A 24,770-nucleotide genomic window follows, 5' to 3' on the forward strand; every position below is an offset into this window, starting at 1 on the left:
GATCCTGCTAGGATTAAACTCCAGCGAGGAATTGTCTGTGCACCTCCATTAGTTGAACTTTAATATTATTGCAATTTGTATTGAAAATATCTGCTGAGTATATGTACATATTGTTTTTAATATTTTATTTCATTTTAAGGTTCGGCACATGTTTGTGGTATGTGGCAATCGATATCACTGGATGAACACTCAGCCTACTTGGACTATTGGTGTACTTTTCAAATTATTCTAATCTAATGACCCATCGTGCTAACTTTGATTTGGCAATTGCCCACTTGGGCGTAATTGTGCATTTTTGATTCGTAAACCGCGCTGCAATTTATGCATGGAACCATGTTATTAAACCTGGTATTCATTTGTATTCACATGATGCGTGGAATTGAGACCTGCTAGTTGCTCATATTCAAGCATACTTTAAGCGAATTGCATTAGTTGTATGTTTTTTTAAGCGCAACCCCTGCTCAATAAAGCACAAGGTTTTGAATCAGACACGTTTAGACAAATGCATCGATTGAGATTTTGATAATAATATGCCCCTGTATTGTTTACAAATGAAATTACAGTAAGGATAAATTGATTATATCTCCCAGTATGAAATATTCAGTATGTACTGTAAAACATGTACGAACATTGTAACTGGGCGGTTTACATTTCATGGGGATTTATTTGACCGAAACGGGCCATGTTATGTGAATTATTTTATGACATATTCATTGTTTAGACACCATATTATAGTCGTAAATACAGTGTTAAGATGGCCGCTCCATCTCACAAACTTCTTTACACTCGGGTGTATTTGTAAATCTTTCTTTGATGTTTATTAAAACTGTGTATAGGGATGTGTATGCTGCCTGTCTTGTTAGCGTGATCAAGACGAAAGTCAAAACGCGTTGCTGTGCAGTTGTGGAATAAATGATCTGCAATCCATTCAAGGTGTCCGTGAGATTTCTGAAATCGGAAGTTGTTGGTGGTGACATTGGAGCAGGGCTGCCGGTGCCCTGGTCATGGACCGCCCTGAAAGACGGCCTCTTTCATTACAGGACTCTGTCCTTCATATATATATATATATATATATATATATATATATATATATATATATATATATATATATATATATATATATATATATACTTTTTTTGTCAACAGGAAAGCTAATTCTGTTGAACTTCTTGGTGAAATTGTCGACTTATGAAAGGATTGGTGGGACTGATACTGCATTGTTGGTGGACTTGACCTGTGGTATGCTTGTTAGTTCTTTCTTTGATCTTTATGTGAGAAGAGTAGTTTGCATTAAGTTAAGACATCTATAGGATTGGTTTGGGCTTATCACCATATCTTTTGTTGAATGTGTATCGTACACTTATATACCTATAGGGCCTGATTATGAATTGCGCATTATAGTCCGACCCTGCGTTAACCCCTGTTGATGCACGGGTCAAAATTATGAGTTAGAAAAGATTTAACACATCCGATAATTATCTGATGTGTGAAATCCTTCATGCTCATTACATTTCGGCAGGTCAACCCTTACAAAATTTAACAGGAGAAATGTGTATGGTATATACCATACCATGCAGCTTTTGGAGATTTAAACACAAAAATCTTCATTTTATTCCCCAATAACTCATAATAGGTGCTATTTATCACACCCGATAAATAACAAACCCCAGGGTATCGTGATTTACCTGGTGCAATAAATGGCACCTTTACTTGTAATCAGGTCCATAACGTTTTGTTCTGAAGGACCATGTTTCAGTAACTCTTTGGGCAGAGTTGTACTGTAGAAGTCAAGGAGTGTGTTGATAATCTGTTGTAACCTGCCAAACATTGGGCTGGCTGATGTGTTCTTCTTAGAGGGCATTCCTGGGAGGTTTTCATTGGAGTGGGAAAATTTCTTATTCTATTTTTCAGCTGAACTCATTATAGGGTTGTGGTGAGCAGGATCGAGAAGTGGATGAGAAAATGATCTGTCCAGCCCACAGGTAACGGGGCCTTGCTGTGATAGTTTTTAGCTATTAGTGTGAATTAGCTTAGTGCTGTAATAATTGTTTTAGAGATCACGGAGGTGGGCATAGAAGGATTTCGACATAATTTGTGTGCTGGTATCACTGTTTATTGCTGAGTTCACCAAGAAATATAAAGTGGGTGTGCTCAATGGAGGCAGACGGGATGTATGACGGAACCCCTCATGCCTTTACAATGCAGTCTCTACCCCAACTGAGACGTTACCACGCGCTTCTTTACCAGGCAAGTCCTTACAAGTTATAGTATAACCTACTATTCAAACTCCAGTCTATGCAACAGTAGGGAACGTGTTGGACTTAAAATCCAACACCAGTCCAACAACGCGCCCCCTAAAGCAAATCGTCGTAAGGACTTGCGTGGTGAAGGATGCATGGTAATGTCGCAGTCAGGAACATTTCTTCAACAATGCTTTTGTTGATCCCGGGGCTCTATATATCAGGAGCCAAAAGGTTGTCTGAGATACTGAGAGAGGGAATCAACAATTGAGAAGCACAAATGAGTTTGGTGTTGCTGTGTCACGGAGTGGCTGGCAAGGTAGACTTGTGGAGGACTGCAAGTTTCATCTCATATGATCAGTGAGTGCAGTCTATTTGTTAGATGTTCTATCTTGAAGGAATCAGTACTACTAGGATGTGTGCAGAATTGGGAGAGAACAAAGTTGTAGTGATGAAGAATGCCTCAAGATTGAGTTGAGATATAATGTCAGCTATATCATTGGTGTGTGTGTCTCAGCTAAATCAGGGATAAGTGTGTGTCTATGTATGTGCAACTGCAGAATGTGTGTTTTCAAGCATACATTGGAGTGTTTATCCTATTGGTGATATATAGGCTGTGGTGAATGATATATGTATGATGTATTTGGTGTTAGATGTGAAGAATGGTGTCTGTGTTTGAGGGGCAGGGCAGGGCCACCCCCCTGAGCTGCTGATATCGCCTCCTATTTTGTTGATAAATCATGGGGTAAGACTCTCATTATCACACTTGTCTGTAGCAACCTGGTGACACCGCCGCAAAAGACAATAATTTCTGTATGTTTTCTACTTGGGCCATTGCTGTGTAATTGCCTGAGCATTGCCTTGGAGGGAATGGTGTGCTCGTAATGAATCTGGGGTTTATCTGTTCTATACTACTGCACTAATCGTGCTGCTGGGTGGCTTGTCCTCTGCTCTTGGCCCTTTTCTGAGGCCCAAGGGTGTGTATCCGCAGCCTAGGTTGCTGCGGGACGAGGTACATTTTCTAGGAGATCTGTATCGACAGTAGTTGGGAAAATGGGAAAAAGGGCAGTTGCCAGCAGAAATAAAACAATATGCGAGCCTCCCACAACCTCGATAGATAAAAGGAGGGCTATTGGGTGGCGTCAACAGAAATAGAGCGTACTCAAACACAGCAACACAAAGAAACGCCAATATCCCCCTCAGGTCAGTCCCCCACATCGCCATCTGTGGCCCAAGAACAGCAAACATACATCACAACACCCCTCCCGCAGGCCACTCCACCTAAGAAACCACCGCACAAGGACAACAAACAAACAAATATCCCCAAGAAGGGGAAAAGCAAACTACCACTTGTGGTTGGGCCAAAAAACAAGAAACCCTGTGTGCGTAACCAGGTTGACCTTGCGGGAGGTGATGGGCCAGATCCAACAAAGGGCAAATCTCAAACTGACAATACAGTCGCAGAACAAAACTTATGGGTATCTAGTTTGATGGTTGATCTTTTAAATAAATTGAGAGCCACTATCAAAGAAGAAATAGCCTGTCTAGTCAGCCTTCTAGATAGTCTGGAGAAAGCATGGGCAGGTGCAGGAGCCCTAGCACGATACAACCCCGTCACCAGCAATGCAAGGGGAGGGATTGCCAATGATTGGCAGGAGGCTACCCAAGGTCCAATCCATACACACGGGGTGGCGGGGATGCTCAAATGAGGACCCCTCAACTAGTGGCAAACAAAGGGAAACATGTACTAACATGGAGTCTAGAAACCGGACAGACAGTCAAGGGCTTAGCCTCAGGAGGAGTACCTCCGAAGTGAAGCAATGTGATAAGGCCAATCCTCTAACCCGGGAGCAAACAGTAAACAAAGTATACTATCAGCCCAGGACCCCAATAGCGAGAGTAATGCGTCCCCCCTGCCTAGCATAAACCTTCCCCCAGCTTGCGCCCCATAATTTGTCATAATGATAGGTATCCCCCCAACTGCCCATAATGCTAAGGAATCCCACCTTGACCTTAGGAATAAATGATTATTCTTGCTTGCAAGATGTAAGCATTTTGAGTATGCCAGAGCGGGGGAGATAATCATGGTTCGCAGAGTCGGATGGTTGGGCCAATGGTCTAAAAACAGAAGCGGGGGAGTGCGTTGTTATCAACTTTAAAAACCCCAACACTGCTAGTAGCTTGTTGAACTCATCAATTTCATGTCACTATGCACCTACAGGAATATGCCTCCACCCACTGGATTTCTTCTACCCCCAACAACATACCAAGAGGTAGTGTATTTTCGTCAATCCATCCCACGGGCCCTGGTCCCCTTATGGAAGGCAGGGGGGGCACCGACAGTAGGCGCCCTCTGTTTAACATTGCAGTGAGCAATAGATATGAAAGTTTGGAGGAGGTTGACCGACTGGTGGTAGGATCTTTTACCGGCGACAATTGTGATAATCAGTGCCCTGTCCAAAAGAATGAGGAAGTGTGTGGTGGGAGGGGTGTGAACGGGGGTAGCAGCGTGGACTCCGACCATTGGCCTAGCACACAAATAGATGGTACCCAATTGAGCAAGGATGCTGCCCCATCCCCCTTGATATACAGCTGGGCCGCAATTCTGTCGGAGAATCAAGTGGAGTTCCCGCTAGATTACCTAGGTTACATCAGGATGCTCATCCTTCCCCCCGCACTATCTCTCTGGAGGCATCTAGAGAGCTAGGACCCACGAGCAAGGAACTACGGATTCTTTCATGGAATCTAGCAGGACTAAAAAGCAAACTAGCATGTCCAGACTGGGGGTCTTTTGTGGACAACCAGGACATTTGTTTATTTCAAGAGACCTGGGCCTGGGAAGAACATCAAAGGGTAGGCTTTGCACCATTCAACATTCTGGCTACCAAGGGGGGAAGGGGTGCCCATTTGGCGGACCCACGATCTGGGTAGGCACGTATCTTGGGTGCGGAGCTGAGCAGATGATAACTCCCACTAACAACATCCAATGTGTTCTGCTGTCATTCCCTGATAAGATGAAAATAGGCCTCATCAATGTCTATTCAAGACCTGTGACCAATAGACAAGAATCCGCCACCATAGACCATTTGGGGCATTTTATTCCAACCTTGAATCCAGCGACTTTGTTGATCATAGGAGGTGACATTAATTGCCAATTCGAGCCACTAACCGATCAAACCCATGAGGCTCCCTCAGAAGAAGATCTATACTGGTCAATTCCTGATCCGCAGATTACTCCAATCAAAGTATGGTCCCCTCTGGCCATGCAACTCCACTCACTCCACTCACTCATGTTGTCCAACTCTCTGAGGGCATGCAATGGGAGGACTAAGTCTGACCTCCCCAGTCAATTTACATTCAATAGAGATCGCCAGGCCTCGCTAATTGATTACATCATGGTAGAAACTGGAACCTGGGAAAAATTTCTAGATTTCTACGTTCAGAAGAGGCAGGATAGTGACCACAACGACTTGATTGCAATCCTGAGGTTGGGTAATCTTGGTGTGTCCACCATTTGTTCCCACCCAGCAAACGGGTCTAGCACTCTAAAGACTACCAACAACAGATAGGAAAGTTAGATGGAGCTGTATCCAACACTCTCCCCTTAAATTGGCTAAAGTTTACCAGCTAACAACATCTATGATAGCCAGAATGTGCGAGGTGGGACAGGTGGAGGCACCTGCAGAGGAACTGAGACAAGGTCAAGAAAATTCATGAGGAGCTAATTGTAAAAGTGACCGATGTATTCTACCCAGTGATACTAAAGAGGGAAACTAACCGACCCAAACTCTCATGGTTTAACAACAAGTGCCGCAAAGCAAAACAGGAGCTCGTGCATGTGGTGAAGGCTAAAGACAGGCCAAACATTAAATTAGCCAGAGTTAGGTATAGTAGGATTATGCAGCAGGAAAAGAAAGAATGGGAAACAGAGAGGTGGGATGCCCTCAGGATTGCCTTGAAGGATAACGATCTGAAATTATTTTGGGGCCTAGTGAGCACTAGCGAGGGGGAAGGACGTACGGCTATAGAGCCCAACATATCGCCCAAAGTTCTGGAGTAACATTTTGGGTCTCTGCTTGCCTGTGAGATTGATGGTCCCACCAGCCCAGATATCCAGAGTATAACTCAGGAGCATTGTCAGGAGGGGGACTGGGATATATCTATGACAGAAGTTGGAAATGCTATTAACAGCTTGCACCCCAACAAAGCCCCTGGTCTTGACAAACTTCCGGGGGACCTCTTTCAGGAGAAACCCAACATATGGGTCCCATATTTGTGTGCCCTATTCAATGCTATACTGAAGGGCATGAATAGCCCCCGATACTTGGAATGGCGCTGAGATATTACCCATATTCAAAAAAGACTGCCCTCTGCTACCCTCTAATTACAGACCCATCAGCTTAATTGTCATCACTCAAAAACTGATGGGCAGGGTCCTCTTGGCCCGGATACAGGGGTGGATTGAGGAGAAGGAGATTTTGAGTCCCTACCAGGCCGTCTTCAGATCAAACATGACATGTCAACCATGGATCAGATATTTAGATTACAGCTACTTTTCTGGAAAACGGTGAAGATGGAGGGTGGCAGCCTAGATCTTATATTTGTTGATCTGAATTCGGCCTTTGATCTTGTACCCAGGGAGAAGCTCTGGGAAGTGCTTAGCGACCTTGGGATTCCTCCTTACGTCCTCAATGTGTTAGTGAGGCTACATACTGGCAACTATGCACAGGTAAGATGTGGAAAATATGGGGAACTCTCTGCACGCTTTCCTGTCAAAAAGGGGGTGAGACAGGGATGCGTTCTAGCCCCCACCCTATTTTGTCTCTACATTAATGGGCTTATTGATTTTCTTAACAACGTAAAAGACACTGATGCCCCAAAGCTAGCCAAGGGGAAGATACCCGCGTTGATGTTTGCGGATGATACCTTGCTATTGTCAAAGTCACCTCTAGGTATACAACGCATCCTGGATGGGTGTGCACAGTTTTGCAATATGAGAGGTTTGGAGATTAACTTATCCAAGAACAAATTTATGGCCTTTAACCCTCCCAAGAGTATGCGCCCAAACCCCTCTCTCAACGGTATCCTCCTTGACAAAGTGAGGATATTTGATTATCTGGGTATTACATTATCTGAGCATCTTGGGTGGGGCCCCCAAATGGCCAAAGCAAGACTTAGGCTAACCCAGCCAGTGGGCGGGATCATGAAATTGTTTAGAACATCTGTATATAAGCCAGCAGCTCCTGTGGTGGAGATATTCAAGGGCCAAGCAAGGGGGGCTACACTATATGGGGTGGAGCTTAGGGGGCATTGTTCTACCTCTGATCTCATCAAGCTGGAAAACAACTTTATGAGACAGCTTATAGGCCGTCCATGCAGCACCCCATTAGTTCCCCTCCGTATGGATCTGGGCATGAGGCCAATTGATGAAGAAATTGCCCTTAGGCCTCTGACTTTTTGGCACCGGGTATGGGTAACTCCAGAGCTGTCCTCCTACAAAGTTGAGCTAAAGGAGCTCCTCCCAAGATTAAATCCCAGTAAAATACCGTGGCTGGCCCACATAAGGAATCTCTCTGCTAGGCTTGGCAGGTCAGAGCTATGGTCATCCCCAGAGTTATCCTGTGCCATGATATCCAGGTCGGACCTTGTAAAACACTATAGGCAATTCAACCTACTGTCCCTCCAGGAAAGTGCCAAAGAGGGCAGGCTGACGATGGAGTTCCTACAAATAAAAGAGGTACACAGAAAAGAACTCTTTCTGGATGTAATTTACCCTTCTATGGCTAGGAAATTGTATCTGCAGTTCAGATTGGGGAATCTAACACTGGCATCGCACACTGGCTTATGGACTCCAGATAACTTGAGTGTGTGTCCTGCATGTAATTCAAAGGATAAGTCTGAAATCCACGTACTGTTTTTCTGCCTTGCATATGTTCTGCCTCGTAAACGCTGGATAATACAACTATGTAAAAACATAGGGTTTGTTCGTTGTTTAGGGGCCTACAGAGTTTTAAAATATGATACTGATCCTCCAATTGTATTTGCCGTATCTCGTTTTTTAAATGCTATGTGGCACATTAGGAGAGGGCTTTTAAAGTAATTATAGGGGAGGCTCATTTGGAAAGAAACATTATAAGTCATATTCTGTGCGCTTCCAACATGACAACAACTCTTGTAAACTTTGTTCATTGTATTTTAATGACTGTTTTCATGAATTTTAAATTTTTGTGTGGTTGTCAGTCGTTTTAATCTTGCACAAATGTATGGGATTGTAAATATTGATCAGTTTGTGTAAATGTCTGAAGATTTTTATCTATTAATGTACTTTTATGGCTCGAGTGGCCGAAATAAAGCTTTGGACTGACTGACTGACTTATGTAGGGTCTAAAATATGAATCAATGGTCCTAGCACATCTGTCTGGTTGCTGGATGCTCTGATCTGGCTTAAGAGCTAAACAATTCAGCGTATTTAACATCAACCTGGGAAAAGAATCTGAACCTTGTACTTTACTACAGTAATCACAAAACATATAAAAAATGAATGTTTGGTCCTTATCTATACAGTGTAAAGTATAAATTAAATATTAATTTATATAAATCCCATCTATTGATTCATCTAACTCTGTGTGTTGCTTGAAGTAGTGGGTTCACTGCTATCCCAGAGTACTCACCTTTGCTTTATGTATCACTTGTGCTTCTCAGTTCATTCAACACGTGGTCACCTTCACCCTCACATAAAATGTACTAATCGATTTATCTTTGAGACGGTGTGTTCTTTCAGAAGCTTATTGATGCATTCTGCTACCACCCTACACATGTATTTTGTCAGGCTCATTTATTGTCATTAAGTTGAATGAAAAGAAAAATTTAAAAAAACAAGGGTGAGCATAGGAGTCAGAATATTTATACCTATATATGGATTATGTAGATTTGCAGCAGCCACATTAACAACTTATTTGTCTCTTTGTGTGGCTACCAGTGTGAATGCAGGCTAAGAATGAGGATGCAGAGTGAGCGATCTACATTTCAAGGTTGTCCATAAGGTCTTCAAGGCCTTTCTGAAGTAGGGAAATTAAGGGAAGTGGCCATTTTGACAGATATTAATCCCATCTCCGGATGCATGGAGAAAAGGCTGGCTTCACACTTGATGCATTTGCAATGGAAGATCACAAGACTCTGGGTAGCACAGTACAGTGAACTGTTGAGGAGCCAGAGGCCAATTCAGCAGCTCAGGCAAGAGGGTGCTGAGCCAGTAATGCATTTGAATGCAAGGCAGAGGACCTGTGACCCAGAGAAGACCTACATGTGGAGTAGGGCAAAGACCACTGACATTTGTGCTTGAGTGAAAATACTGCAGAGCAAACCTAGAAAATTACCATCCTTTGGCTTTTGCAGCACAATATAGACCATCTCTGACAATACCCTATCATTGCCATCAAACCCACCTCCCACCTACTAATGCATTCTCAAGCCCCCTTCACTTTAACTTCAACCTTACTTTCCCTAATGTTAGCTTCCTGTCCTTCCTAGTTATTTTTCTATCCTTTGTCTTCAAACACCCCCCCTGCATTGGTATCCAACCAGTCCACATTAGATCCAGGATTGCCTCTCATTCCCCTTTTGAGAAGATTCATCCCTGATTATTCTGGTCTCAAGACCTTCCCTACTACTCTCTGGCAAATCTGAGCTCTCTCTGTCCACCCAAAAAAATGTCTCAGCTTAAGAATTCTTTCTGTTCCCCATTTCTCTTTCACTAACTACATGCTGTTACCCAACAGAGACTGGTATACCCAATCATGCCACAATAAAACCAATAGCTTTATCGCTGTGTCTACAAGCCTAACCACTCCATTGTCTTAGGATTTTTAGGAACTCAAAATCTCCCTGCCTGTGAATAACCACTGAAATCCTGGCACCACGCCAAACTCTCCTGTGACACGGCTATATCTGATAGTTCCATTCAATCCCACTTTTCCTGAACTGCTTTCAAAACTCTTTAAATCACTTTAATTCCAAACCAGAAACCTGCACTAGAATATTTACACGCAGATGGATAAATGTAGCTATGGCCTTGGTCTGGTGTGTCCAAAATTCAACAACTTGTGTTAAAACTGGCCCTATGTCACGGCACCTCTATCATACAAATATTCTGCTACTGTCCCCTCATCCAGCCGCAGTTGCTGTATATAACAGTACCTTTCCATGTAATTGCCAGTCCACCTCACAAGTGAATAGCTGCAAATCTGCCAAAAAAAATACATTAACTATGCAAGACACACCTGAGTTTGTAGGTCAAACGTAGCCCTATATATTCCTCAACACTTACCGCTCAATACTCCTCAACTTCAACTCCCCCTCGAACACTGCTGTTGCTGCACCAATGTGAATGAATGTGTGCCAAATTGACTAGGCTGCGAGACCCCATCCTCAGCATTCCCAGCACTTGCCTGTCTGTAACTTTTCCTCCACATTCATGATTAAACCATTTGCTCCCCTTCTTCCGTCTAGCCAGCAAATATTGCCCCCAGGTTCTGCAAGCTCTCCTGTAACTCTATATGGAGTCTATCTCGTTCTAAAGATACATCCTCTAGGAGCAGACCTTTGCAGCTTGAAGACCCCACTGTTGTGATCTGCAGTCTGCGGTTAGCTCTTCATGCTTGGAATGAGCAAGAGCGCAGTACCCCAAACTGGCAAGAAGTGCAAACATTCAGATGAAGGAAAGACAGGTAGGGATTGTGGAGAACTGGGCTCCATAGAGAGAAGTGTCATGTCTTCAAAGGCTGCACTATGCGAGGTGCCTGAGTATAATCTAGAAAATTACATTTCCCAAGAAGCTACTGGTTTGTGGAGATGAACTCTAGTAATAAAGTATTACATATATATCCTTAAAAGAATGTGAATTAAAATGTACTTTGCACATCTTTTCTTATATAGCGTGAGGAATGGAAAGAATCCTCATCACTTTTAAAGACTTTGATATTTTTCTCATGATGTCTGTATTAGATTAAGGTAGCCATATGAGATCATGGAAGTGATTATTTGTTATCCAGTTGATCTTTATAATTGTGATGAATGTTTGTTGTATTACTCAGTATGAAAACAATATTAAACATATATTTAATCCAGAAAGTGTATTTAGTTTTCTTATCAGTGAAAGGAGTGTGAAAATGCCAATCCCTTGTGACCCTAGCTCCATTGCTGTCATTTATGTTTCAGTTTTCAGATATTCCAGAGATCTGCCACAATAGAGAAGATATGCAATGTTCGGGAAGATAGCTATCTCTGGAAAATTTAATTTCCCTGGAAAATAGAGATATTCTGAAGGTATACTGTTTCTACTTGAAACTACTACAAATCTCTGATAAGATACTAAAGATCTTAACTTTATATTTAGATATCAGTAATGGCCCCGCAGATGTCAATGCCCAGCTGAGTGGTGAGTCAGAGTGATAGCCAGTATTTTTGATTTCTCTCTCATCCCATTCCCCTTTCTCCTGTTCTACAGCTAACCAACACATATTTCTTTTTCATATGATGATTCAGAAAGGTATAGCAGCATCCATCACTTCTGTTGGATCCGGACTTCAAGATTAGGGGTCCCTGAAACCAAACCTCTCTGACACAAGAAAAGCTCCAAAGAACAGTATCATAAAAAGTGACCTGAAAAGTAAAAAATCCCAGGTGGATGAACACCCGAAACTCACCTGTGTAAAAATCTTCCCCACCATCTTAATGCATCAGCTTGTATAAGAGGCCATGAAAGCTGTTCTGGCTGATGATGGATACATGAATCTATGTGGCCTTATTCACCTGACAGCTAAGGATGAAAGTGAACAGTAGAGAGGTGTTGGAAGGAATAGTCACTTAAAGATGAAGATGGCTTTTAAGTAAGATACAAGAGAGCTGTCTCTTAAGAGGTTTGTCCTCCTCAGCAATATGGCCCATACACCCAGTCCGCTCTTCCCTACATCTAACTCAGTTGGAGGTCATTGGCAGCACACCTTTATCACTAATTTGGTTTGCATTTTAGGTTGCCAGTTACTGCAAAAGTGAAGAATTTGTGTACTTGTTAATGCAGTCAGGATACAATATACATCATACCTTTAGGCAATTACCTGTACCTATTATCATTGGCGGGTATGGCTTATGTCCTGTGTCAGGCATCCACAACACGCTCTGGCAGAACCAAAACATGCATTAGCAAAGTGAGACCAATAGGCTTAGCCAAGAAAGACGGAGTTAGCTTTGAACAGAGTTATAGTGAGGAGTTAGGAGGGGCAATAATGTGTGTCTTAAAATGTAAGATTAACTATCTTAAGCAAAGTAGATGTCACAAAAAGGTATATTTTCACTGTGTAAAAGTGTATGCATACTTAAGTAGGGCTTGTCACAAAGTTGGTGCACCTTCAGTAGGTTAAGGGTGAAGCAGGAGGAGGTTCAGGAGCAAAGAAGTGAATAGTAACGGGGTATTAGTGTGTAAGAGGAATAAAGGAGCATGTGTAGGGAAGCTGGGAGATGAGGGTGCAAGCATATTAATTCAGACTGGTTTGTAGAAGAAATGTAATGATGCGTGAAGATTTCTAAATAGCATTATGATTTATGCAGGGGACAAATGTATGCTTTTACAGTTTGTGCAGGCTGTGAGGGATCAGGCAGGGTGTTGAACGTTTAACTGGTTGTAAGAGTGATCAGACCAGGAAAGAGGGAAATGTCTGCCTGAAAGGGAAATCAGAGGATAGGATAATGTTGAGGTGTTGGCATTTGAAGTGGGATCTCTGTCAAGATGAAAGATAGCTGATGGATGGGAAAGACATTGTAAATTGCATGCTTTTGTACATATGTTTTTGTGTATTTATATTTTATCTGTATTGAAAAAAGACAAAGGGATGAAGGTAATACTTATTTCCAGAATGTGAGGTCACCAAGTTCAGGATGTGATATGCTTCAAATCTGCTCCAATATATTCACATTATTAATCTGAGTTGACTGTTCTCTTCTGAATAATGTTATTGAGTTGTTCATTAAATTTCATTGAAAGATGATAGCTTTGTGTCTAGTTTGTTGTTATTGTTCAAAGAACAGAGATTTCCACAATGAAAATAAGTAAATGACATCAGGCTACTTTCAGCTACTGTTTATCCTGCAAGATTCAACGATGAATAAATAAGTTATAAGCTAAGCACAGGGTTAAAGTATTAGAACGTAACTTTGTGCAAGTAGACACAGATGAGACAGGCCGAGCAGATTTGCATAACCTACTTTGGCTGATGGCTAAAGAGGCACATTCAGCCTTCACTTGTTGCACTTATCAGCCCAGCTGCTAGCACAAGTGTACAATAGCAGTCTTTGTTATTATGGTGGACATAAAGCCTTACTGTTCACACAGGTATGCGGGTGAGACCCATCTTTGAAACCCAAATTAAGCTTTCCTTATGGTGCTAGTGGTGCTAGGACTAGTTTGATGAATAAAAGAATGAGGATGGAATTTTTATGAAGTTATACGGCCAATATGATGGAATATCTTTTGTTTTTTATGCTTTTGGTATACGTTGCAGCTACCATTCTGTTTATCTGTATTGTAGTTAGAATTCATATTCTGAGCACTACGATAGGATTTTAAAATAAATATTTAAAATATATCCATTATTTCCTAGTGTTCTGAGTGTGCTTTTCCTTAACGAAAGAGGGTTTGGATTCAACTAACTATCCCTCCGATTCCTCACAGGGCTGTTTGTTACCGGAAACATCTCATTCAGATATTACCAAGTGGCTTGTGGGGTGACTGCAGTACAACTGTTTTTCTGTCTTGGGTTGGCACATTGACAAAGTCTTTAGTGTCAGGGAGTCTAGACAGCCAAATTCTGTGCCATGTTCTAGAGGATGTTCAAAATCAGTAATCAGAAACAAAGGGGGCGATTAGGATGGCGGATGGATTGCCCCCGCTGGGCTGGCGGTAGACACCGCCGGCCCGGCGGGGGCAATCCGTCCGCCATCCTCACTGAAATGACCCCCCGCCACATTAGGATGACTGGGGGCTCCGCGGCGGACGGGAAGACCGTCCGCCGCTTTTCCGCCGGCCTCCTTTGCGACCGGCGGAAAAAGTGCGTAAATATGGTGGCGGTATCTGCGAGACACCGCCAACCATATTATGATGCCTGCGGTGCTATGCCTTTCCAGGACGGCATAGCCGCCATGGAAGGGCATACGGTCTTTGCTTTGGGGGCCCGTTGCGGGACCCCAGGGTGAGGGGGGGGGTGGGGGTGCACATGGGGGGTACCTATGGTACCCCCTGCGTTTCAAAGTACAACATGGCAGGCACCGCGCGGTGCCTGTCATGTTGTGCTTTCAAACGCACAACACGCATATTTAGCATTGCGGCGGGCGGTGCTTTCAGCACCGCCTGCCTCAATGTTAAAAATGCGGGATGCACCCACCACTGTGGCGAGTGCATCCTAATTCGACGCACGGGACCTCTCGCTTTATGGGGGACGGTCCCTTCCCACGACAGGATGGCGGACTGACAAAGTCAATTTTTTATTAAACGGAACAAGTGTCCTAAGGAGTTGCAATACAGAAGAGGATGAAGGTATAGACCACAATAAGTACTATACTTTTTGCTCCCAACCCAGCCGGGCGAGGAGTGTTTTATTTTGAAAGATAACAAAAGATTAATTGACCTGGAGGGGGTCAAATAAGGACATTTAGATAGGGCACAATCCTGTACCTATCCCAAGAACATAGAAAAAACCACAGATTTAAGAGAAATAGTAAGTGGAAAGAAAGAAGGTTTAACAGGCAAGTAGACATTTTTGGAGCCAAGGCTTGCGAATTAAATGAACTATTCCGCAAATCACAACCAACAGTGTATACAAATTAATATGCACAATAAGTTACATGTCACACTGTTTTTAAAGCGTCAACGTTTCGATCCCTATTGCTCCTAATGAAACGGGATCATCATCAGGGCTGTTTTAAATCACTGCCTGTTTACAATACGAACGCCTTCACGGGTCCTGGATCAGGGTCGTGAGGGCACAATTGTTCCTATGTCAGGGGGATGGTGTTTACTCCTTTTCTGTTAAAGTCTGGGAGCGGGGTGCTTGCTTCATAATAGAAGCTGCGGCGGGTGGGAGACAGGGACACGGTGGTTGAGAGAAAATGACTGTGGAGCGAGTAAGGAATGAGGACTGTGGAGGGTGGAGTGCTGTATGGGGCATGAGGAGTATTGAGTGTGGAATGCAGAGGAGGGGTGAAGGCTCACATGGAGTGCACTTTACTAGAGACTTATAAGTAAATTAATATATATCAATTGGATATGAACAAATGTTACATGTTTAGAGGAGAGAGCACATGCACTTTAGCAATGATTAGCAGTGGTTAAAGTGCTCAGAGTCCTAAAGCCAACAAAAATGAGCAGTTGCAGGTCCTCCGGAGGAGGAGAGTCACCTCACTGCTTTGCAGCAGTGAAATAAAGGAAAAATAAGATGATAATAGCTTGTTTTTATTATCATTTAATTTTTTTCTGCTGCTGCAGCTTTGCGGGAGGGTGGGGCGGAGTTGCTCACACAGGAGCAGGGGAGGAGTGGTGGGCACTCTGTAAGTGCGCATGAATGTTTGGTCAGCGTCTCGGGCCGACCAAACAGTCATGCACGCTTTGCATTTTCTCCACCCAGGCTGCATTATAGTCTGGGTGGAGAGCATGCCCAGGATCCCAGTCCCCGTCTGAGCACCAAACCACGGCGCTCAGACCAATGACGATGCAGCATTGTAATTGGTTTAGGGGAACCTAGGTGCTTCCTGTTCCGGCCCAAGTACCACGCGGCAATATGGTATGGTCTTTGTTTCATTTAACGGTCCTTTTTCCCCACATCAACACCCCCGATCGGTTCCAGCCGGCACTGAAATCGAAGTCAGAAAAAGAGCAGGAGGAGGAAGGCAACATTTTTGAGGTGACCCTTCAGTGATAGCCATGTTCCAACAAGAGGGATAAAGAGGGTAACTACACAGTAAGGGATAAGGAGTGACTGAGGACACTGAAGCAAAGAAAACTGAAGGATCATGAGTGAGGGATGCAGAATAAGGGATGGACATTGTGGAGTGAGGACTGGCGAGGGAAGGATGAGGTATAAAGTATGTAGCGTAAGGGATGTGAGAAAGGAGTGTCAAGCAGTGAGGGATTATTTGTGAAGGATGAAGATTAGAGTGGGGAGTGAAAGATAAGCGGGGATGAGTAGTGCAGGATAATGAGTGAGGGTTGTGGAGTCCTATAAGAGGGATAAGGATTAAGGAACTAGAAAGAGGAATGAGGAGAGGGAGTTCATAGTATGAGATGGGGAGGGAGTGATGACAAGGAAGTGATGAAAACTGAAGCCTAGGGGTGAGGGATGCAGAATGAGGGATGTATCCGTTGCAGTAAGGAGTGAGGGACAATGTAGGAGGAGAAAGAAAATGAGTGTGATAAGAGGGAGGAATGAGGGCTGAGGAGTGAGGATGGAAGACTGATGGATGACGAGCAAGATTAATAGGAGGCAAAGAGGAGGGAATCAAGTTGTTGTCATTCACGAGGCGACATGTTTCACCAAAGTAAACTCAGGGGTGGTAGCCCGCTTGGTAATGGGTGTGTCTGAGGAATGTACAGCCGTCATTGAGTGTCGCAGTGCAGGCGGTATTTATGAAGGACGGTGCAGGCTAACCAGGGATTTAAGTGGGCCGGGTCCATCCAGGTCTCAGACCCATAGTAATTGATCAGTTTCTGAAGAATAAATGTAAAAAACGTTCAGGTAATCCGTGCCAGCTAGGGTGACCAACCATCCGTAAATTTCACGCCTTTTGTCTGTAATTTTGGGCATTGCAGGGAACAGCACTGTTCACCTGCATGAAGCCACAGCTCCCTGATAGGGCTCCTCCTCCTCCTCGGAACAAAACAGCAGCCCCACCCTGCCGTTTGTCATTCTGTATGGGCTGAAGATTGGCACATACAGAATGACAATGGGCCAGTCTGGGCTGCAAAGCTTGTGGTGGCCTCCTCCAGCCTCGGTCTGGGCAGGGCATTCTGTCAGATGGAAGAAGTGTGCAAAAACGCCAATGCTGCTACATGAGAATCCAGTTCAAGAAAAGAAGCTGGTGAAAGAAGTTAAAAAGAAGAGGTAAGAGTTCTTTCACAGTCTCATCATTTTTTAACTGAGGCATTGTCAACATTATACTCAACGAAGCCATGGTTGCTGCTTTTTTTATTTTATGCAACAAACAACCAAAGCCAATAGTTCTGGCTTGTTGTAGGTGTAACGTTACTTGTTGTGTTATATATCTAGATACGATGACAGAAGAGTCAAAATGCCAGCCGGGCGGTGCACTATACTAAGCACAGATTTTGTTTTAAGCCTCGCCCTTAATTACATCGAACACCCCCTTTGGAGTGACCCACCAGTTTTTTTATCCCCCTTAAAGCCCTGGAAACAACACCATGTCACAGTCACCTCACATCCTGGCACTGTGCATCATGTTTGACTCATGACTTCCACTTTTTCAGATTGCCTATGTGCAAGGGCATAGTGAACCCTCTCCCACCCCACCCTGCCCCTTGCTTTAGGAACTACAGCAAGGGTGAAATTCTTGATGGGCCTCTTCTGTCTGCAACTCTGCAGACAAAGGCTCAGCTCATAATTAATATGAAAAGGTGGACAAGTGCGTAAGTGAAGGGATGGGTGGATAGCTGGGTGGATTAGTGAAAGGGTGAATGGATGAAGGAAAGGGTGAATGGATGGATAATGAGGGAAAGGATGGATGGATGAGTGAGTGGAAGGATGGATGAGAGAATAAATACATAGATGGATTGATGGGTGGAAGAGTAGATGGATGGGTAAAAGGGTAGATGGATGGGTAAAGGATGGATGAGTGAAAGAGTGGATGATGGGCGAGTGAATAGGTGGATGGATGAGTGAAATGATGGATGGTTTGATGAATTGATAAGTGAAAGGGTGCATGGATTGATGGATAGGTGAAAGGGTGGATGTAAGGATGGATTAGTGAGTGAAAGGGAGATTAGATGGACAAATGGATGGGTAGATGAGTGAAGGAGTAAAAGGGTGGTTGGATGAGAGAAAGGATGGATGAGTGATAGGGTCAATGAATGGGATCATGAGTGGATGAGTAGATGGAAGGGAGGGTTGATGGATGGATGGAAGGAAGGAAGGATGCCTAAGTGAAAGGGTCGATGGAGAGAGAAAGGGAGGATGGATGACTGAAAAGGTGAATAGGTGGAAGGATGAGTGACTGGGCGGATGGATGAGTATGTGAAAGTATGGCTGGATGGGTGAAAATGTAAATTGCTGGATGGATGAGTGAATCGATGGGTGGAAGAGTGGATGGATATGGTGAACGGGTGGATGAATGGATAATGGAAGGATGAGTGAAAGGGTGGATAGAGGGATGGATGAGTGAAATGATAGATGGAAGTATACATAATGGATAGGTTTGCAAATGGTTAAATATGTTTGGATGTGGATGGGCTTACTTATATACTATTGCACAACCTCCTCTGATGTGTCTGTAAAACATACCTTTTTTTCCAGAAGTTTTGCCCTGAATTTTGACCTCCTGTCCTGAATTTTTACTCTTTGTCCCGATTTTTTACACTCACTGTCCTGAATATGCACCCATGCCAGTTGGTCACCCTAATGCCAGCGGTTTAGTTCCTGTTTACATTTCACACGTTTTGCTAAATCTTGCATTTCAGAAGAGAGCTAGCTATTTCCAGGAAGTTTTTTTTTCTTTTCTTTTTTCTCATGCACTACTCTTGAATAGCGCTTACTCTTAAATAGCTAACGATTATTGACAACGCCCGGGCTGGTCTCCCGCCTCCCGATTCCTACAAGCAAAAACCCGATTCCTCAGGGGTTTCAGCTGACAGGGCTGGTATTGTGTACAGTGCTAATTCTTCCAACAAAGAGTGGCGAAGCAGGGGCTCTCGAAGGGGTGAAAAACCAACAAAGCGTCATTAACAAGGGAATCGTCTTTTAAAGACCTGCGAAGTACAGGGGAGGGGGGAGCTGTTTCAGCCCGGCTGCCACAGGGAGGTGGGGGGTGCTTGCACTGCCAACAAACTGCCAGGCCAGTGCACAACACTTGCATCACCCTCTCTCTGCCTGCCATTATGCTTCGGAAAAGGAAGAAAAAAACGTGCAGTTGCATTTCAAATGTCTGACCCTGCAGCAGCCACTTCCAAAGCCCGCACATGCCAGTAACCCGATTCAAAGTCCCCTTCTCCCGATTTTTTTTTTAAATCTCCCACTTTGCTCTCCTGAAATGTTGGCATGTATAAATGCAGGATAAGACACGCACCGTTAAATAAACCGCAAGTTGTATCATGAAAAGTTGTTGCGTGCAAACTAAGGCTTCGCTGTCTGAGCAAATCAGCGTTGAGATAAACACTATATAGCAATCTCCCAGTGGGAGTTGTCCCCCAGTGCACCGCGTTATGTAGTACCCGAAGGTATGATTAAGTTCAAACAAACACCAAGTTCATTCCAAATAAATTTGTAATTGTAATTTTCACTTTTTCATAACAAATTCGTAATTTTCCTCCATGTGGTAAAGGTATTCTTCAAACGTCAGTAAATACACCCACAATATTTCTTTCTACATCCCTATGCATTTCGGGCTTATCCAGCCCTTCATCAGGGGAATAGTCTGTAAACAAATAAAAACGGACTGTTTTCAGGGGTGATATCTCCTGTGCATATTTCAAGTTAAACAAAATGTTTCCAATTAAAAAACGATTATTGTTAGAAAGATCAGATAGTCCCCATGTTCCTAAGAGGCGTCGTGTGAAATGCATGACGATCGTAAAACTCGATGCATGCAAATACCTAGATAACCATCAGGTTCGAATGTTATTGTGCACTACGGATCATGTGAAAAAAGACAGAGAAACCCTCAGCCAAGATAAACTAGAAAAAATAAAAGGGTGCCTTTTATTTTTTTTAGTCACCAGCCGCCCCTGGAGAGCAATATTCATTTGCAGAAGCAAATCCAGCCCACCCGGTGATTTCCCGGTGCCCCAGGTCCGGTCCGGTCCTGCCGCCCCTCGGTACAGCACTCTGTGGCATGCAGGCGCACAACAGCCATTGGGCTCACCGGGCTTCAGCCCCCCCCCCCCGTCGCCTCCTCTGCCCGGGCTAAGATGACACGCACTGAAATGGTTCAGGAAGGCTGCGCATCCGATCCGAGAATGTGATTGTTTTAATGATTTCTGAGAGGCCCAGCAGCCCGAGCCAGACAGCGAGCCTCTGAAAAGTTTCAGCGAGTGAACCCCCCTGCCCTGACCTCTTGTGTTTCCTTTAGAGTGGCGCAGAGGTGAAATCCTTGCCTGAAGGCAGGGATTTCACCTAAGCACTTGATGGGTTGTGAGCATGGGGTGTGAAGATGTGCACAGCAGGGGGAAGGCATGGCCAGTTAAGGTGATGCTTTTCCTTTGTAAAGGAATTTCTGCTGGCATCTTAGCACAGGGTGTGCTGTCTGTGCACTTGTATAGATGTGTATTCCATACAAGTGCACAGACCGCAAACCCTGGGCTATGGCGCCAGCAAGAATTAATTTACAAAGGAAAAGCTTCACCTGCACTGGCCATCCCTTTCCCCCTGCTGTCTGTGCATTTGACCCACATTGATCTACACAGTGAGACCTTCGGGAGGGGCTGGATGCCAGGGCGCAGTGCTGCTGATCAGCCAGACTCCGCAGTATAGTATCAGAAGAGCAGGCAGCAGTTTTTTTGTGTAAGTTCCAGTAACTTTAATGCATTTTTCAGCACAGCATTACCTACTGCCTGCATATCTAGGTTACGGTATACACCTGTTACAACGCATTTGTTACAACGCACTACCGTTACAACGCGACTTTTACAACGCATACCATTACAACGCATTGCGCTGGGGGCGCTCTAGGATAAGGAATAAGTATAATTTACTATCCAACACCTTCCCTAGGGTCCACGGGGACTGGAGTTAGAATAGTAAATTATACTTACCACTATCCAGCACCTCAAAGCGCTATGCGTTGTAATGGTATGCGTTGTAATGGTCGCGTTGTAACGGTAGGTAGTTGTAATAGTATGCGGAGTAACATGGTACATCCCTAGGTTACTGTGAATGTTGTTCTTGACTTACATACATAGAAACGTCAAAGAGGACAGTCCCCTCCAAATATGAAAATGTAGTGTAAGTTTGTAGTGTTTATTTTTTTTTGGGGTGCTAGTGGGTAATTTTAGAGTTCAGGGTGGGTGTGGGTTTTAGGGTGCCAGTGAGTAATTTTATGGTTCAGGGTGGGTTACGGATTGGGGTGCCAGGGGGTAATTTTAGGGTTCTGAGCGGGTGTGGGTTTTGGGATTCCAGGGGGCAATTTTAGGGTTCAGGGTAGGTATGGGTTTTGGGGTGCCAGGGGACATTTTAGGGTTCCGCGTGGGTATGTGTTTTGGTGTGCCAGGGGTAATTTTAGGGTTCAGGGCAGGTGTGGGTTTTGGGGTGTCAGGGGGCAATTTTAGGGTTCAGGGTGGGTATGGGTGATGGGGTGCCAGGGGGGAATTTATGGTTCAGGGTGGGTATGGGTTATGGGGTGCCGGGGGAATTTATGGTTCAGCATGGGTATGGGTTTTGGGGTGCCAGGGGTAATTTTAGGGTTTAGGGCAGGTGTGGGTTTTCGGATGTCAGGGGGCTATTTTAGGGTTCAGGGTGGGTATGGGGTGCCAGGGGACATTTTAGGGTTCAGCATGGGTATGCGTTTTGGTGTGCCAGGGGTAATTTTAGGTTTCAGGGCAGGTGTGGGTTTTGGGGTGTCAGGGGGCAATTTTAGGGTTCAGGGTGGGTATGGGTTATGGGGTGCCAGCGGGGGATTTATGGTTCAGGGTGGTTATGGGTTATGGGGTGCCGGGGGGAATTTATGGTTCAGCATGGGTATGGGGTTTGGGGTGCCAGGGGTAATTTTAAGGTACAGGGTAGGTGTGGGTTTTGGGGTGCCATGGGATTAATTTTAGGGTTCAGCGTGGGTATGTGTTTTATAGTGCCACGGGTAATTTTAGGGTTTAGGGCAGGTGTGGGTTTGGGATGTCAGGGGGCTATTTTAGGGTTCATGGTGGGTATGGGTTATGGGGTGCCAGATGGGAATTTATGGTTCAGCATGGGTATGGCTATGGGTTTTGGGGTGCCTGGGGTAATTTTAAGGTTCAGGGTGGGTTTGGGTTTTGGGGGGCAAGGGGGAATTTATGGTTCAGCATGGGTATGGTTTCTTGGGTGCCAGGGGTAATTTAAGGTTCAGGGCGGGTATGGGTTTTGGGGCTCCAGGGGGGTGATTTTAGGGTTCAGGGGAGTATTGGGTTTTGGGGTGCCAGGGGGAAATTTTAGGGTGTGGGGTGGGTATGGGTTTTGGGGTGCCGGGGAGGGATAATTTTAGGGATAGGATCGGTATGGGTTTTGGGGTGCCAGGGGTAATTATAGATTTCAGGGCGGGTAAGGGTTTTAGGGTGTGAGGGGGTTAATTTTAGGGTTCAGCGTGGGTATGTGTTTTGGTGTGCCAGGGGTAATTTTAAGATTCAGGGTGAGTATGGGTTTTGGGGGGCAATGCATCAAGCTAACAAAAATGTGTGCTTTAATTGTTGTCCAGTTTCAAATGCAGAATTCACCACATTTTTTTCTCAGCTTGACCTGAGCATTAACCGATCCTGATTATCTGCCATTTTAGCTCCGCCCCATTGATTTACATTAGCCACGCCCCTTCATCTGCCATGTTAGCCCCCCCCCCCGAAATTAAGATCTAGTTGCGCCCCTGGCACTGGCATGTAATCACTGCATCACTCCTGTACCAGGCGAGTAGGAAACAGGTCATCAATAAACCGACTATCTCCAGCACTGGGAAGACAGTCTTTACATTGTGTGCTCTTAGACACACTTGAAAGCGGTTTGAGACGGCAATGTGCGTTTACGGCGCTTTATAAAACCCTGCAAAAAGTAAACACGATTTTTCTTTAAAAGTATAAAATAAATGTTTGCATGATGGCGGGACTCACCGATCTGCCCCTAGCTCGTCCTTGCTTCTTGTCAGCAGCGCTTCTCCAGAGCCCAGCTGGGTTACTTATTCAGTAAATCCATAAAATAAATATTCTTATGTGATGGCAGAACTCACAGTTCCCGTCCCTATTTCTCGGCTGCAGCTCTTCCTCCGAGCCCAGCTGCGCTATTTATTCTTTAAATCTATATAACAAATATCTTTGTGTGAGGGCAGTACTCACAGACCAGTTCCGGCTACTTGTCGGCAGCTCTTCTCCTCAGCCCAGCTGTGTTATTTATTCTGTAAATCTATATAATATAGATCTTTGAGTGATGGCAGTACTCACCGTTCAATCACTTCCCCATCCCTGCTTCTCGTCGGCAGCTCGTCCCCTCAGCCAAGATGTGTTATTTACTTGCAGATGCCGCAGGTTGTTTATATGCACTCCAGTGATCGGTGCACACACCCTTGCAGCCAATCACAGGCCGCTGTTCTGCTGACTCCTCTGGTGCCGGTGGCCAGGAGCCAGGAACCGGGAAGGGTCCGGCTTCCCGCGAGCTGGCTGACTTCTTGTAAATCAGACCCGTGCTCCGTAGTGCACGCCTGGCAGTGTGTGCACAAAGTGCAGGCCTGCACCCCACCCCGCCATTTCTATCGCTATCCCTCAATAAAAAACAACTAGGCACATCTACAGATCACGTACCTAGCTCTAGTGCTGCAACATGTCGTGTGACACACCCATAACCAGATCTGGATTCTTAGACATTGCATTCTGCGACGGGCAGTTTTATATATTTACTTTTTGCAGTTTTGTAGCCCGAACTTGACTCAAAGGCGTTGGAGCACTTTATATGAGCACCAGTAGCATGGGTAAAAGTAAGTGGGGTAAAGGAGAGTGGGGTGGAGTGGAGTGTCATAAAGTGGAGTGTTATTGAGTCGCACAGTGTAGAGTTGAGTGGAGTGGAGTGAACTGGAGTGTCATGGAGTAGCGTGAAGTTGTGTAAATTATTGTGCTGTGTCGGGGAGGGAGTAGAGTGTCAGAGAGAAGTAGAGTGTTATGGAGTGGTGTAGAGCAGAGTGGAGTGGCGTAGAGGGTGGTCCTTTGAGTGCAGCAGAGGTTTGTAGAGTAGAGTGGCGTAGAGCGGTGTGTATATATTTTTCTGCAGTTTTGTAGACCAAACTTGAACCAAAGGCGTTGGAGCACTTTATATGAGCACCAGTTGCATTACACAAGGGCACGTGTAATGTGTTTAGCATGCCTAAAAGCAAGTGAGGTAAAGGAGAGTTGCGTGGAGCGGAATGCAGTAAACACAAGGAGATGATGAAAAAAGCGCTGAAACGTTTCAGACACTCACCCCCAGTCACAGATCTGGGTTGAATCCATCATTGTTCTTTATTATTCAACTGGGAGGGCTTGGGGTTTTCCAGAAGTGACAAGGCGCGCACCTGAGTAACCGCAAAGTGTATACTACTATAAGTACAAACAGTCCAGGC

General features: G+C 44.6%; 1 protein-coding gene across 1 annotated transcript in view; it reads right to left on the reverse strand.

Moving 5' to 3' along the window:
- Window positions 1–23,374, reverse strand: part of LOC147726118 (uncharacterized) — a 50,899-nt gene extending 27,525 nt beyond the window's left edge. Inside the window, exon 1 of the transcript XR_015309264.1 lies at window positions 23,296–23,374. The gene's annotated coding sequence lies outside the window, so the exon portion shown is untranslated. The remainder of the gene's footprint in view (window positions 1–23,295) is intronic.
- Window positions 23,375–24,770: the final 1,396 nt, after the last annotated feature.

Source organism: Lissotriton vulgaris, chromosome 3_1 (genome assembly GCF_964263255.1).
Source record: "Lissotriton vulgaris chromosome 3_1, aLisVul1.2, whole genome shotgun sequence".
Classification (NCBI taxonomy): Eukaryota; Metazoa; Chordata; class Amphibia; order Caudata; family Salamandridae; genus Lissotriton; species Lissotriton vulgaris.